Genomic DNA, 7,072 nt, shown 5'->3' on the forward strand with positions numbered 1-7,072 from the left:
TTTAGTGAGAGCTGGGTAGATCTAGTTTAGTGAGAGCTGGGTAGATCTAGTTTAGTGAGAGCTGGGTAGATCTAGTTTAGTGAGAACTGGGTAGAGCTAGTTTAGTGAGAGCTGGGTAGAGCTAGCTTAGTGATGGCTGGGTAGATCTAGTTTAGTGAGAGCTGGGTAGAGCTAGCTTAGTGATGGCTGGGTAGATCTAGTTTAGTGAGAGCTGGGTAGAGCTAGCTTAGTGATGGCTGGGTAGATCTAGTTTAGTGAGAGCTGGGTAGAGCTAGCTTAGTGAGGCCTGGGTAGAGCTAGCTTAGTGATGGCTGTGTAGAGCTAGCTTAATGAGGGCTGGGTATAGCTAGCTTAGTGAGGGCTGGGTAGAGCTAGCTTAATGAGGGGTGGGTAGAGCTAGCTTAGTGAGGGCTGGGTAGAGCTAGCTTAGTGAGGGCTGGGTAGAGCTAGCTTAATGAGGGGTGGGTAGAGCTAGCTTAGTGAGGGCTGGGTAGAGCTAGCTTAATGAGGGCTGGGTTGAGCTACCTTAGTGGTGGCTTGATAGAGCTAGCTTAGTGAGGGCTGTGTAGAGCTAGCTTAGTGGTGGCTTGATAGAGCTAGCTTAGTGGTGGCTTGATAGAGCTAGCTTAGTGAGGGCTGGGTACAGCTATCTTAGTGAGGGCTGGGTAGAGCTAGCTTAGTGGTGGCTTGATAGAGCTAGCTTAGTGGTGGCTTGATAGATCTAGCTTAGTGAGGGCCGGGTAGAGCTAGCTTAATGAGGGCTGGGTAGAGCTAGCTAAGTGAGGGCTGGGTAGAGCTAGCTTAATGAGGGGTGGGTAGAGCTAGCTTAGTGAGGGCTGGGTAGAGCTAGCTTAGTGAGGGCTGGGTAGAGCTAGCTTAATGAGGGGTGGGTAGAGCTAGCTTAGTGAGGGCTGGGTAGAGCTAGCTTAATGAGGGCTGGGTTGAGCTACCTTAGTGGTGGCTTGATAGAGCTAGCTTAGTGAGGGCTGTGTAGAGCTAGCTTAGTGGTGGCTTGATAGAGCTAGCTTAGTGGTGGCTTGATAGAGCTAGCTTAGTGAGGGCTGGGTACAGCTAGCTTAGTGAGGGCTGGGTAGAGCTAGCTTAGTGGTGGCTTGATAGAGCTAGCTTAGTGAGGGCCGGGTAGAGCTAGCTTAATGAGGGCTGGGTAGAGCTAGCTAAGTGAGGGCTGGGCAGAGCTAGCTTAATGAGGGGTGGGTAGAGCTAGCTTAGTGAGGGCTGGGCAGAGCTAGCTTAGTGAGGGCTGGGTAGATCTAGTTTAGTGAGAGCTGGGCAGAGCTAGCTTAATGAGGGGTGGGTAGAGCTAGCTTAGTGAGGGCTGGGTAGAGCTAGCTTAGTGGTGGCTTGATAGAGCTAGCTTAGTGGTGGCTTGATAGATCTAGCTTAGTGAGGGCCGGGTAGAGCTAGCTTAATGAGGGCTGGGTCGAGCTAGCTAAGTGAGGGCTGGGTAGAGCTACCTTAGTGAGGGCTGGGTAGAGCTAGCTAAGTGAGGGCTGGGTAGAGCTACTGTAGCTTAGTGAGGGCTGGGTAGAGCTAGCTAAGTGAGGGCTGGGTAGAGCTAGCTTAGTGAGGGCTGGGTTGAGCTTGCTGAGGGGTACGCTTGGTCAGAAATGGGCTGTGGGATTTGTAGTTTATACACTTTGGGAGTTGTAGTTTATAAAAACGTGTGTTTACAGGTGAACGGAAAACCTGCCGGTGAGGGATTCTGGGTATTTTTGATTAGTGACTGCACATAGAAAATATAGCAACCTTGCTTTTTTTTCTTTTATTCTCTTAAAACTAAATTTAGTTTTAACGTAATAATAACCCCTTATTTCAGATCTTTTATCCTCCTTACATCTTTCGAAGTTATAATGTTTTAAATATTCACTCAGCTTAATTATTTAGCATGTGTTATATTCAGGGTGTGGTTGGCACCACTTTGTTCAACTCTAAATGAACGCTGGTCTCGTTGACTGTCAACGGAGAGAGGGGATTAACCAATCAGCAATCAGAGGAGAAAATAACCCTGAGTTCTAGTAACAGTTTTGGATTCTGCTACTTCTTCTTCTTCCTCAAACAAAAAGAGGAGGAGGAGGAGGAGGAGGGGGGGGGTGGCCAGAGAGCGAGAGACCAAACCCCCCCGGACTGCGGGCCGAACGCTCCGAACGATCTCTTCTCAACTCGCCACCGGACAGAGCTGGCGTGTTTTTTTTTTTTTTTGTCTTTCTATCCCCTTGGAAACAGGGTACTTCCGAATCTCCACGACAACACGTTGTGTTGCTATCGGACTACGACGACAATTTTTTTTGTAATTCGAAAAACTGTTTTGTGTGTCTCTGGCGGTCAGTCCTCTTAGAGTCTGTCTCCGTCTTGTCTCCTCCACCCCCAACCTCGGGACTGAGGACTGCTGGAGGAAACCTCGGGGTGTGTGTGTGTGTGTGTGTGTGTGTGTGTGTGTGTGTGTGTGTGTGTGTGTGTGTGTGTGTGTGTGTGTGTGTGTGTGTGTGTGTGTGTGTGTGTGTGTGTGTGTGTGTGTGTGTGTGTGTGTGTGTGTGTGTGTGTGAGGATATGTCTCTATTGTCTTCATCATCTGTCTGTCTGGTAAACAGCATGATAAAACCTTGACGCTTGAATTGTTTTTTTTTACTTTGGTACCTTAAACCACCGCCGCTATACACACACACACACACACACACACACACACACACACACACACACACACACACACACACACACACACACACACACACACACAGACACACACACACACACACACACACACACACACACACACACACACACACACACACACACACACACACACACACACACACACACACACACACACACACACACACACACACACACACACACACACACACACACACACACACACACACACACACACACACACACACACACACACACACACACACGTATGTAGCATCGTACTGTACAAAACTACATCAAACCCTCTCAGCAACTCACGTGACTCTTTTTTGATTGGTTGATTAATTATATCGAATCAAAAATACCTCAGGATGGTTTTGTGTGTTTTCGACGTGTAGCGACGCGATACAACAACACACACGCTAAATCACCACACCCCCCCCCCCCCCCCCCCCCCCCAGAGATATAGAAGCTGCTACGTCATTCAGCTTCTTCTTCACATGTTTACTTGTCCAAGTTCTTCCAGATTCTCTGTTACAAGGAGAGAGAGAGGAAGAGGAGGGAACGAGAGAGAGGAAGAGGGGGGATGGGAGAGGGAAGAAGAGGGGGGACGAGAGAGAGGAAAAGGGGGAAAGAGAGGGACTGAGAGGGGGAACGAGAGAGAGGAAGAGGAGGGATGAGAGGGAAGGCAGGGATGGGATGTGAGTTGTAGTAAGGAGGAGAATGAAGGAGAGAGAGGAAGAGGAGGGATGATGTCAAGGCGAGGCAGAGCACACTTCTCTAAACGGTACACATCACTGATACCGATGATGATGATGATGGTGATGATGATGATGGGGATGACGTGTCGGTCAGTCAGTCATCATTGAAGCGTTTCGAACAGCTTTCACGGAACTCGTTGAATCGCTCTCTCTGGTGAAACACTGCAGTATAGCCTCCTCATCTCCCCTCTCTCTCTCTCTCTCTCTCTCTCTCTCTCTATCTCTCTCTCTCTCTCTGTCTCTCTCTCTCTCTCTCTCTGTCTCTCTCTCTCTCTCTGTCTCTCTCTGTCTCTGTAGTAGTGGCTGCAGATCACACACAACACTGTCATATCACTGTAATGACTCCAGACTCCAGACAGTCTCCCCTTTTCATCTGTCGGTCTCTCTTTCTCTCCTCTCGCCCTGGGGATAGTCTCTTCAGTTTACCCACCGTTGACCAGCCCACTTCCCCACTCCTCTTCCTCCTCCTCCTCCACCTCCTCCTCCTTCTCTCTTCCTCCTCCTCAGTCATCTGTTTTTCTTATCCTACTCTACATAATATTATTGTTCATCATATGTTAAAACACTTCAATGTCTATCTTCTATGCTGCCTGAATGGGGCTGACAGGTTGGCATTATGCACATGTAAAAATATCAAGCTCTCTCCAAAACACTTTAATAGCGTTTTAATGAACTCATAAGAGAGAAAAAAAACATGTATTCTAATTTATTATTAATTTTGGGGGTGGGTGGGGGGAAGGGGGAGCTTCTCGTTTTATCTAAAATTATATTATACTTTTTTTTTTTCATAGAAACTGTTATTTTGAATTTTGTTGCTGTCTTTTGTCTTATTGTGATGGAAAAAACCATCTCCTGCTCTTTTAATGGTAAAATGTATTTTAATGACGTTTCAATGATAAATAATAATGAGGTAATGGCATGCAACCCCTGATGTAAACACTTCTACTGCTTCTCCTTTTTTAATAATCACCCACTGATGCTTTTGTAACAGGTGTGATGATGATGATGAAGATGATGATAATGACGATGATGATGGTGATGATGGTGATGATGGTGGTGATGATGATGAAGATGATGATGATGATGATGATGATGATGATGATGATGTTTTGGGGAGAAGGCAAAGCTTTGACCCCCCCCCCCCCCCCAGACTGACTTACAACCCTATTGGCTGATGAGTCACTATCTCCACTCCGCTCGTGCTACTGGGGTCAGGGGTCAGGGGTCAGGGGTCAGGGCTTTGCCAGGTAAGGTGGACTTCCTTTTGCTCATTCCCCTGACGGCGGCAGGTGAAAAAATATCACCAGCTCTGCTTTTTCTTTCCTTACCCTTCCCACCTGTAACCAGGAAGTTAACCTGCGTAACCAGGAAGTTGACCTGCGTAACCAGGAAGTTGACCTGCGTAACCAGGAAGTTGACCTGTGTGTAAATGAGCCCTTTCCAAAGATATGACATCCTCTTTCTTCATTGTTTGCTGTAAAGAATAGATGCTTTTTTTCTTCTTTTTTAAAAATTAACGATAATATTTCCTCATGAGACGAAGGAACTATTTTGAATATTAAACACCTGTAATAAATCGCTTGTAAATTCATAATCAAAAATACATGAGAATTATAATTCTAAAGAGTTTTAAAAAAAAGGATATTTTTTTGTGTGTGAATTTCACAAGGAGTTGTGTGTACAGTGCACTGGGTTTTCTTCCTCTGTAGAGATTCTGAGTAGAATAAAATATCACCATTCACAAGGAACTGTTCTGGAACCTCAACTAACAGACTATCTATCTGTGCTTTAAGACTGGGGTGGAGGGGAGGGGGTGGGGAGGTGTGGGGGAGGGGGAGGCAGGGCAGAAACAGGGAGGGAGGAAGGGGAAGGAGGGAGGAGAGGGAGGGAGGGAGGGCAGAAACAGGAAGGGGAGGGGGAGAGAGGGCAGAAACAGCGAGGGAGGGAGGGAGAGAGAAGGGGAGGGAGGGCTGAAACAGGGAGGGAGGAGGGGGGAGGGAGGGAGGGGGGGAGGGAGGGCAGAAACAGGGAGGGAGGAGGGGAGGGAGGGAGGAGGGGGAGGGAGGGCAGAAACAGGGAGGGAGGAGGGGGAGGGAGGGCAGAAACAGGGAGGGAGGTGGGGGAGGGAGGGCAGAAACAGGGAGGGAGGGAGAGGGAGGGGAGAAACAGGGAGGGAGGGAGGGGGAGGGAGGGCAGAAACAGGGAGGGAGGGAGAGGGAGGGGAGAAACAGGGAGGGAGGGAGAGGGAGGGAGGGCAGAAACAGGGAGGGAGGGAGAGGGAGGGGAGAAACAGGGAGGGAGGGAGAGGGAGGGCAGAAACAGGGAGGGAGGGAGAGGGAGGGGAGAAACAGGGAGGGAGGGAGAGGGAGGGGAGAAACAGGGAGGGAGGGAGAGGGAGGGAGGGAGGGCAGAAACAGGGAGGGAGGGAGAGGGAGGGAGGGCAGAAACAGGGAGGGAGGTTGGAGGACGTTGGTTAAAGTTGATGTTGGGATCCATGTTACAGAGAAAACACACTTCCAGACGACCAACTCAATACAAGTCGTCCCTGAAGACCAGAGATCACACCAGACAGATGACACCACACAGACTTCAATAATCTACGTCGGTAGAGGACCTCCATTCCCACATGGAGCGACGTGAGCACGTTATGCCATCTACTAAAACCGCACACTTCAGCTCCGAGGATCATGGGATTAATTATTGTGCTTGGCAATAGTTAATAAAAAAAATAAAAAAAACAGTTTTAATTAACCTTATTCCAAACCTCGAACAGATACTTTGGGATTTGGGGAATAACATTATTGTATGTTTAACTGTTCAGTCATTTCCTGTTTTAGCAACATCAACACTTAGCTACTATCTCTTCACCAACAGACAGGTTATCGACCCTCAACCCCCCCCCACACACAGGACAAACATTAAACAGTGAGGTGCTACTATCTCTTCACCAACAGACAGGTTATCGACCCCTCAACCCCCCCAAACATTAAACAGTGCTACTATCTCTTCACCAACAGACAGGTTATCGACCCCTCAACCCCCCCAAACATTACACAGTGCTACTATCTCTTCACCAACAGACAGGTTATCGACCCCTCAACCCCCCCAAACATTAAACAGTGCTACTATCTCTTCACCAACAGACAGGTTATCGACCCCTCAACCCCCCAAACACAGGACAAACATTAAACAGTGAGGTGATACTATCTCTTCACCAACAGACAGGTTATCGACCCCTCAACCCCCCCAAACACAGGACAAACATTAAACAGTGCTACTATCTCTTCACCAACAGACAGGTTATCGACCCCTCAACCCCCCAAACACAGGACAAACATTAAACAGTGCTACTATCTCTTCACCAACAGACAGGTTATCGACCCCTCAACCCCCCCCCCAAACATTAAACAGTGCTACTATCTCTTCACCAACAGACAGGTTATCGACCCTAAACCCCCCAAACACAGGACAAACATTAAACAGTGCTACTATCTCTTCACCAACAGACAGGTTATCGACCCCTCAACCCCCAAACACAGGACAAACATTAAACAGTGAGGTGATACTATCTCTTCACCAACAGACAGGTTATCGACCCCTCAACCCCCCCAAACACAGGACAAACGTTAAACAGTGTAGTG

This window comes from Oncorhynchus keta, unplaced genomic scaffold (genome assembly GCF_023373465.1).
Source record: "Oncorhynchus keta strain PuntledgeMale-10-30-2019 unplaced genomic scaffold, Oket_V2 Un_scaffold_3224_pilon_pilon, whole genome shotgun sequence".
Classification (NCBI taxonomy): domain Eukaryota; kingdom Metazoa; phylum Chordata; class Actinopteri; order Salmoniformes; family Salmonidae; genus Oncorhynchus; species Oncorhynchus keta.